The sequence below is a fragment of the Erinaceus europaeus genome, chromosome 3 (assembly GCF_950295315.1).
Source record: "Erinaceus europaeus chromosome 3, mEriEur2.1, whole genome shotgun sequence".
Taxonomy (NCBI): domain Eukaryota; kingdom Metazoa; phylum Chordata; class Mammalia; order Eulipotyphla; family Erinaceidae; genus Erinaceus; species Erinaceus europaeus.
In genome coordinates this window covers 131,128,537-131,137,650 of record NC_080164.1, presented here as the reverse complement: position 1 = coordinate 131,137,650, position 9,114 = coordinate 131,128,537, and the positions used below count along the sequence as shown (strand labels likewise).

At 39.0% G+C, this 9,114-nt stretch overlaps 1 pseudogene; it reads right to left on the bottom strand.

The window, feature by feature from the left end:
* Nucleotides 1–6,543: 6,543 nt before the first annotated feature.
* LOC103109435 (NEDD8-activating enzyme E1 catalytic subunit-like) lies at nt 6,544–8,551 on the bottom strand (annotated as a pseudogene).
* Nucleotides 8,552–9,114: the final 563 nt, after the last annotated feature.

Below are 9,114 nucleotides of genomic sequence, written 5' to 3'. Positions count from 1 at the left end.
CAACTCCACACAATTCCCACCACCAGAACTCTGTATCCCATCCCCTCCCCTGATAGCTTTCCTATTCTTTAACCCTCTGAGAGTATGGAACCAAGATCATTGTGGGATGCAGAAGATTGAAAGTCTGGCTTCTGTAATTGCTTCCCCTCTGAACATGGGCATTGACAGGTTGATCCATACTCCCAGCCTGCCTCTCTCTTTCCCTAGTGGGGAAGGGCTCTGGGGAATTGGAGTTCCAGAACACATGGATGGAGTTGTCTGTCCAGGGAGTTCCGTTGGCAACATGCTAGCATCTGGAACCTGGTGGTTGAAAAGAGAGTTAACATACAACGCCAAACAAATTGTTGACCAGTCATGAACCTAAAGGGTGGAGTAGTGCAGATGAAGAGTTGGGGGCCCCTCCATTTTGGTAGATAGCTAGTAGGCCTATTTTAGTTATATTCCAAAGGGCCTATGGCTATACTAGTTTTTTTTTTTTTCCTTTAGCTTGAGCCTGAAATCTGATATGCAGGTGGATCCTAATTATTGTCTGGAGAGGTAATGTCATGGCTGGCAGAAGGACCAGAAAGCTGGATCAGGGAAGAGAGTAGCTTCCAAATATGGGAAAGGTGTATAAATATTGTTGACTATAAACCTCATCGATTTGATGTGATCTGGGGCCCATATTCAGCTTAGGAGCCTATGTGACCTCTGCATCCCTGTAGATCTGAACTCACATTCTGTGGTCTTAAGTAGGAATGTTCCAAGCTGCCCCAATATCGACCCATCTTCCTCAGTTGTAGCATAAAGTATATTGTCCAGCCTCCCTTTGGAGAATGGAACATTCTCTACCATTGTTGATCCAAGTTGAGGGCAAGGTCCTATGGGGGCCCACAAAGGGATCTGTTGTGTTGTTCCTGGTAGGAATGACTGGTAATCATGGAGACAGGGATTTATTGGAGGTATAAGCCCATCATGTCTGCTTGGGAATCTTAAGACTCCCTGAATAGGGCCCCAGCTGATGGAGTAGCCTGATAGTGACTACAGAATCATTGTTAAAGTATGCCAGTCCCTTGCCCTTATTCAGCTTTTGCAGTCCTTGCTTTGCTAAGGTTACCTTTGGAGTGAGTGAGAGAACTGTAATAGGAAGTAGATGAGGAGGGTATCTAAGTCTAAGTAGACACTATTTCATTATGAACTTTACAATGACTCACTACAGACTATTGTGTATTTTTGCTTTCAGGTATATATTTTCCCCTAATTTATGGATACTCGTGAACATATGCTCTATCTTACAGGACCTGGTCTATATCTAGGTTTTGGGAGTTTGTTAGGAAGTTAACCACCTGGAATGGAATTTGAGAATCCTATGAAAGGAAAGGTCTCACCCGAGTAATGAGGGTGAAGGGTTGCTATTCCGTGCCTGACATCTCTGGACACAGTCTGAAGTGAAGTATTTTGAGGTGGTACTCCTTTCGTTAATTAGGTTGGGATAGGCGATGGAATATCATTTTGTATGAATTTAGAGAAGCATGCAGGGAAGTGAGACCCACCCTAAGGTTCCTGGAGTTTGGGAAATAATAGGCTCTATAGAGGAAGAGGGAGGTTCCTGTTGTCTTAGGGTTTAAGAAGACAATAGATAGTTATTGCTATAATCACATTATTTGACAATTGGGTTAACTTTGAAATATCCCTTTGTTAGGATTTTCTGTATCATACACAACATCATCATAATTTATGTCCTTGGACATTATTTGTATCTAGCTGTGCCACAGGTTGCTTCTGTTCTCCCTGGTCTAAGCTTTTAAGAGAGTCAGCACATCAAAAATTCAGCCTGTATATTAAAAAGACTCAGTCTGTGGTTTAAAAAGTTTGAGACATACAATCAATTTTTCCTCTTTCATATTAATTAGTGATTTATATGACTACAAATTAATAGGAGTGTATATAAACACCATTCCCACTACCAAAAGACTGTGTCCCACACCCCACCACCCATCCCCACCCTATGAAGGTAAACATCCACCCTGACCATCACCCTCAAACCAGGGTTTTTACTTTGGTGCCCTACTCCAAGCATCATGATTTTTTCTAACAACCCAATATTATGAAATATATATTTCCCCATCTCAGTTTAAGTAATGTTATTCTCATTTCCTTTCAGTTCAGATCAGGTGACAACACAGATATAAATTAAAAAGAATAGACAAATGTTGTCCAAAGATATCACTGATTGTCTAAAACCAAGAGTAGTGAACTGCTGGAAGATCTGTAGTCAGATACCTTGTTTATTGTGTTCTCAGTCCTGATGAATTATCCATGTATTCACTTTATTTGAGGGAGAGGCTGGTGCTGTTTGGAGGTGGTAGCTGAAGCTATAGCGTATGGATACACACATCAGCCTCCTCCCCCCTTCTCAGCATGGCCTCCACAGCTGGTGGGCATTATCTGTGTTGTAAACATGCTCTGCAGGAAATCTACCTCAAGTCTTCATGCTTGAGATTTGCTTTCCTGGGTTTGGTTGTGCTCACATTGGTAAATTCCTCAAATTAAAAACCATGCTGATTTTCCTATATTCTTTTTCTCAGCTCCAACTAAGACAGAAAAGGCTTCGATACAATTAGGACATCCCAGACACCTCTATGCAGCAGAACCTCTTGATGTATTTCCAGGCAGACTGATGGCAAAGAATATGTAGGAGAGGAAGATCTCTTTTATTCTAAGAATGCAGAGTATTTCTCATATTCTAAAGAGAAGGCAGCTGGACCTCTCAACCACCAAGGGAGCCTTTAGGCTTTTATTGTTTAGAACTTGACTCTCTGTGGCCTTTAATGAAGCTGTAACCCCAGAGAATTGCTACTCCTTCCACCCTACCCATTTAAGTGGTTGTTCTTCCTTTAAGATGAAGGACTTTGAGGTCAGCACAATAGCTCACGTGGATAGTGTGTGGTCTGTGTTCAAGTAGGATTGAACCTGGCATCGACCACACTGCAGGAAGGTTCAGTGTTGTGATATTTTCCCTCTGATTGTCTATTAATTTTTTTGTCATCATCTCTGGGGCTTCATCCCTCCAGGGTGACTATTTTGTTTCTGATAGAAAGAGAGAGACAAAGAATTATGATGGTTATCATTAGGAGTAAGGACAAAACTTTGTGGTAGGTATAGTATGGAACTATATCCCACATTCTTATAATCTTATGAAGCACTATGAAATCATTAGTGATTTTTTTAAAGCAGGAAGGATTTAGAGAGAGGGAAAGATACCACAACACCAGAGGTCCCTCCACATGTAGTGTAGTGGGTAGGGACTGGGGTTGAGCCTGGGTCATGCACATAGCAAAGAAGATACACAATCCAGGTGAGCTAATTTGCTGACCCTCTGTCTCTTTCTGTCTAAAATCTATGACTTCTTAGAGATTCTCTAAACAGTCCATTTTTATGCTGCATCTTCCTGTGGTCTTACAGAAAGGTCTTAAGTTTGGTAATATGGGGAGACATTTTTGAATATACAGGTATCAAATCTTTTAATTTGAATAACGCTTGTAGAGTCTGGTGCAGATTGAAAGGAGGGGCCAGTCATGTCTCCTGTGCCTTTCCCTTCTCAGGTCTTTCTAAAATCCTGTCAGTTATTTTCTAGTGACAGTATTTTTCAGCTTTCCGACGCAGGCAGCAAAACTGATGTAAAAGGATTTGTCATTTTGATTCTAGTTGAAATGAAGCATTTTGTACAGTACATGAAGAAATATAGAAGTCTTTTCAGTGGATGAACAGCCTATTATCCATAGCAAAACTACTGTGTTTTATGTCTCTCTGAGAATTACAGATTACAGCAACCGTCAGGCAAGAAGCAGCTAAGCTGCTGCTGAATTGTCTTGGCTTGGAAATGGATGGGAGCTGTTTTGTATAAGCACTTTCAATGGGTGCCATAGTCTTCATTTTCTAAAGTACAGATGAGCTTGTTGGTTAGAAATCCTGAGGGTAAAAGACAGCTACATCAATGGAGGAGATAACTCTCTGACTGTCCAGTGAGCTTTGGAGTAGAGGGGTGTGATAATTGATTGCTTCATTTCACTGGAGACAAAGCCTGCCCCTTCAAAACCGGTTTACTATTGTAAGATGAACCATCAACATTTCCTGCCTGCACCTTAGAGGCAAGAACACAGAACAATCTTTTAGGTCATCACATTACAGTTTCAGTATTCAGACATCATGACTACTGAGGTGTGTGAGCTACTTCTTGGATATAAAAACCCAGACTCCAGGAGTGGGAGGCTGGAATAATTATAAGCACATGTGTTTGATGTTTGACAAAATAAACAGTAAACCAAGTCACATTATTCATTTTTGGTTTTATTCCTGAGGCTCATATGATGGGTGTGTGTCCTGTACATAGATCATGCTTAGTTAACAGTTTTGCTGTCACCTTCTTGAAATGCTTACTCATTTTTGATCAAGTAGCCCTTCATGTTTATGTTTCAATAAACTCCACAAAATAGTAGCCAATTCTAAAGATATGCTGGACCAGGAACTCTGAACAATTAGTCTTCTTTCCTATTTATTACCAATTGAGATTGTCTTCTTTCTGGACTTTTGTTGTTTTTGTCCTTCTGTTTCTTGCATATAGTAAAGAAATATGTATGATGGATAGCCAAGAGAGTCTGAACTGAGGTCATTCTTCATGTAAATAAAAAATTTTGTAAGTTGAATTTCCTGTAAAATGGAATGATAATAGTGTCAAAATACAGGATGATTATAAAGATTAATTATATGTTTATAAAACATCTAGTAGTACCTAGTAAATAGTAAGAAAATTTAACAATGTACTTAAGTTTCAATTTTACTGATTTTTAAGCATTTTACTATGAAAATAGCAAGCATACAAAAAAGTTAACCATTTTTATGGTGGACACCCATACCTTAGATTCTCCATGAACACTTTCTTCTGCTTACTTTATGAATTTGTTTTCCTATCCATGTCTTTAGCAGCCACCAATCCATCTTAATGTTGTGATGTATTTCAATGTAAATTACAGGCATGAGTATACTTCCTCTAAATAATTCAGAAAGTAGATTATAACTAGAGGTCAACATTTGCTTACATTTTTCTTTTAAGTAATATACATAGATCAAAGTACCCAAATCTCAGTATCTCAGCATGTATTCCTGAGTTTTGACAATAATTGTACAATTGTGAAAACAAGGGCATGCACGTTAAATTTTCTCTGTTCATAGATTATTTATTCCATTGGAGACACCTTCTTTCAAAGGTAATGTCCATTCTCCAGTGGAAAAAGGTATATTTTAAAGGTGGCAGATTTTTTATTCTACTGTACTGACAGTCTTGCCTCCTTTCATCATCTCTAGAAGCAACCACAGTTCTGTTTTTCAAGTTTTGATTAGTTTTACCTGTTTTTTATATGAGTGTAATCATATAATATGTACTCTTGAGTAAGGCTTTTTATATTCTTAGTGCTTTTTGAGATTCCTCCATGTAAATATTTATTTGTTTCAACTATGGAGAACTATTTCATGTATAACAACACAGTTTAATTTTCTGTTCTTCTCTTAATGGACACATGGGCTATTTTCAGGCTTCCACATTAGGGTGGAAGAAAGCTAGGAAGTCCATTTTAGGCATGTTTCTAGGTGCCCACAACTATGGTGGTTTTGCTTGAGTTTGATAGCTAGAATGAAGTTGGATAGAAGTATTGTCTGAGAAAATGATATCAGAGTAGAGAATAGGGCTGGAAAGTTGGATTAGGACAGTGAGTATCTCCCATTCTTCAAAATATTCTGTGGATAAAATTAACTATTTACCTCTGTTCACCGAACCCAGGTGAATCCACTTCTGTGGCCATTTTTTTTATTGGATAGGGCAAAGAGAAATGGAGAGGGGCGGGGGAGATAGAAAGGAGAGAGAGATAGACACCTGTAGACCTGCTTCACCACCTGTGAAGTGAACCCCCCCACCCCCATAGGTGAGGAGCTGAGGGCTTGAACTGGGATACTTGTGCTGGGATATAGCATCAGAGCCTGTTTAATCTCTAAGTCCCTGTTGGTCTGAGCTCACAGCTCATGGTCACATCTGGGAACATTGTAGACTGCACTCATTTTAGGAGCAGTCTTCCTCAAGTGCAGGGCAGGATATGACAGCCTCCCTTTGGAGACTCAGGCCATGCCTATCCTTGCTGCTTGATGGTGAGGGCAAAGACCTGGGAAGGTGCATACAATGGCTTATGATGACATTTCTGATGGAAGTGACCAGTGGTGGTGGAGAAAGAGATCCATTAGATATATAGTGGATTACATTGATTGACTTGTGAAGGTTGAACTATCCCTGTTTACCAGGGATGAACCACGTTTGATCTTGATGAATTAGTCTCTTAATACATTGTTGGATTTGATTACCCAAGATTTTGTTGAGGATCTTTGCATCAATGTTCATTAGGGATATAGGCCTATAGTTTTCTTTCTTTCTTTCTTTTTTTTTTTTTAGACAATACATGATTTTATTAATAAATAGTGTGAAAGCATCAGTGATAACTGTTTAGACAGTGATAACTGTTTAAATTCTTAACAACTAAGTCTTGGCTTTAATGTTGTGCATATTGGCTTCTATGGCACTGCAAGTAAACACATGAAAACATTTCCCATTTCCATGCATAGTATTCAGCTAGTATCACCATTTCCATAGTATTATGGACAAGTTAACCTCTGCAGTAGTTATATTCACTTGGACAGCCACAATTAAAATGACTATGAAATCAAGCAAGAAGTAGACTATGTTCAATATGCTCAAGATGTCAGGCTGAAATGTTTAATGTTATTTAGAATTTATTTTTCTTTAATGGGGCATCTTTGAACATATGAACACTTAAGTGAAAACTGAGGAATGTGTTCTTTGACCCTAATAACAAAATTAACACAAAAGAAGGTGCTTGACTCTTCCTCTCAATGAAACAATGCTTTTGCTCATAATTGTTCTTTCCGGGCATCAATCACTCCCTTTGTTATTAATGAAAATGCAAGCAAGTTCAAACACCGAAAGTCTGTCTTCAAGGGAAAGTTACAAAATTAAAAGAGTGGCTATTATTTTTTAAAAAGTCAGATTTCAGCAACACTAATGATATCAAGTAAATTTCTCAGTACCCATAGAGTATATTTCTGTGAGTTCTCTAGGGTGTGCAGATTTAGTTTACTTAAGAAGTAAAATGAAGTTTGAATAGTACAGTCTGTGGTGTGGTGACATCAGCAACTGCCAATTCTTGCCTGTCGACAAGTCTCAATTCTTTCAGTGTCTTGGAGAGATTTGGTCTTGTTCTTTCTTCAATAGAAGTTACCGACTGTAAGTAAAGTGTCCTATTCTTCCCCTCTAATGTGGCTGTGATGGCTGGAGATTTCATCTGCAGAGAAGCACTATTGGTTAGGTAATCTAAAACTTCCTGCAGTTTAGCTGATGAAGAAAACTGAATATTTTGAGGAAGCTGGCTACAGGCTGGGCAGTTGTCCTTTCTCTCTGCTTCAAATGTGTATGTGTAGAGTCCATCTACATCATTAAATACCAAGTAGTTATTAAGGGGAATATATGCACTTGTGGCTATTTTAAAAACCTCAGTGGCACAGACAGCTGCAATGACAGCATTTGTGGAAGCTACTGCAGGTATGATTTGTTTTACTACACCCTGAGTGAGTCTATATGTAACACCTCTAATGTTATATTGTGATGCTCTTTCTAGTGATTTTTGAAAAATCCACTGAATATGATCAGGATCATCTCCATCTAATGGAACCCCTTCTCCAAAAGGCTGCTCCTTAGGCCACTGCAGTATCCTTACATACTCAATACAGTGTTCTGGTAGTCTGGGCATAGACACAATGGTACACATGGGAAAACTAACCTGTGGCAGATACAGTTCCAGTGTGCATTCAATGCAAGCAGTCATTCCAGGCAGAATAACTTGGGCATTTCCTTTAAAACCTTCGGTCCCCCTGTCTATCAAAGGGACTATGGAGCTTGGATCTAATACACCATGTTCGTAATTTAGAAGAGATATCAACATGCCATTTATCCACCTTCTGGCTATGATAAGAGTCCAGCCCACATACAATTATATGGAATTGTCAATAGAAAGTATCATTAAAATCTTGAATCTTGTTGAAATGTGGAACTACGTTGCAATTAGGAATTCAATCATTTAGAAATTCTGCAGCAACTTCTGCTTTAGGTCTTCCAACATCTTTGGGCCTAAATAAAAACTGCCTATTTAAATTGGAAACATCTATAGTGTCCATATCTATAACATGAATCTGTCTAAAACCAGATAATGCCAGATTTTTCAGGAGCTCATATCCTAAGCCGCCTGCTCCATTGACTAGAATTTTACAAGCATCTAACAAAAACTGGAGAGATTCATTGCTGGGTTCGAAATCAGGGTGTGTGAAGGGTCCAGATTACATGGTTCCAGCGACCATCCCAGTCTCCAGTGTCCCCACACCCACCATCAACAGCCATTTTCTCAGCCAGCAGCTCCTCTATTCTCCTTTTCTTCTCCGGCTCCTCGCCATCCGCCATATTGTTCTCCCAGGCCTATAGTTTTCTTTTTGGTGGGATCCTTTCCTGTTTGGAGGATCACAGGGTGATGTTAGCCTCATAGACTGGGTTCAGGAGTGTTCCCTCTTCTATTTTCTGGAAAAGTTTGAGGAGGAAGGGTGTTCTTCTTTGAATGTTTTGTAAAATTCATTAGTATAGCCACCTAGACCCAGGCTTTTGTTCTTGGGGAGGCTTTTGATTATTGTTTTAATTTCTTTACTAGTTATTGGCCTGTTAAGTTTATCTACTTCCTCTTGTGTTAAGGTTGGCAGTTGGAATGACTCTAAGAATGTGTGCATTTCTTCTAAGTTGTCAAATTCAGTTCCATAGAGATGGCCATAATATTATTGCATAATCTTTTGAATCTCTACCTGATCTGTTGTAATATCTCCTCTTTCATTTCTGAGTGATTTGACCATAGCATTCTCTCTTTTTCTCTTGGTGAGTGTAGCTAGTGGTTTATCTATTTTATTTATCCTTTCAAAGAAGCAGCTCTTGGTTTCCTTAATCTTCCTAATGGCCTTTTTTTTTTTTTTTTTTTTCCT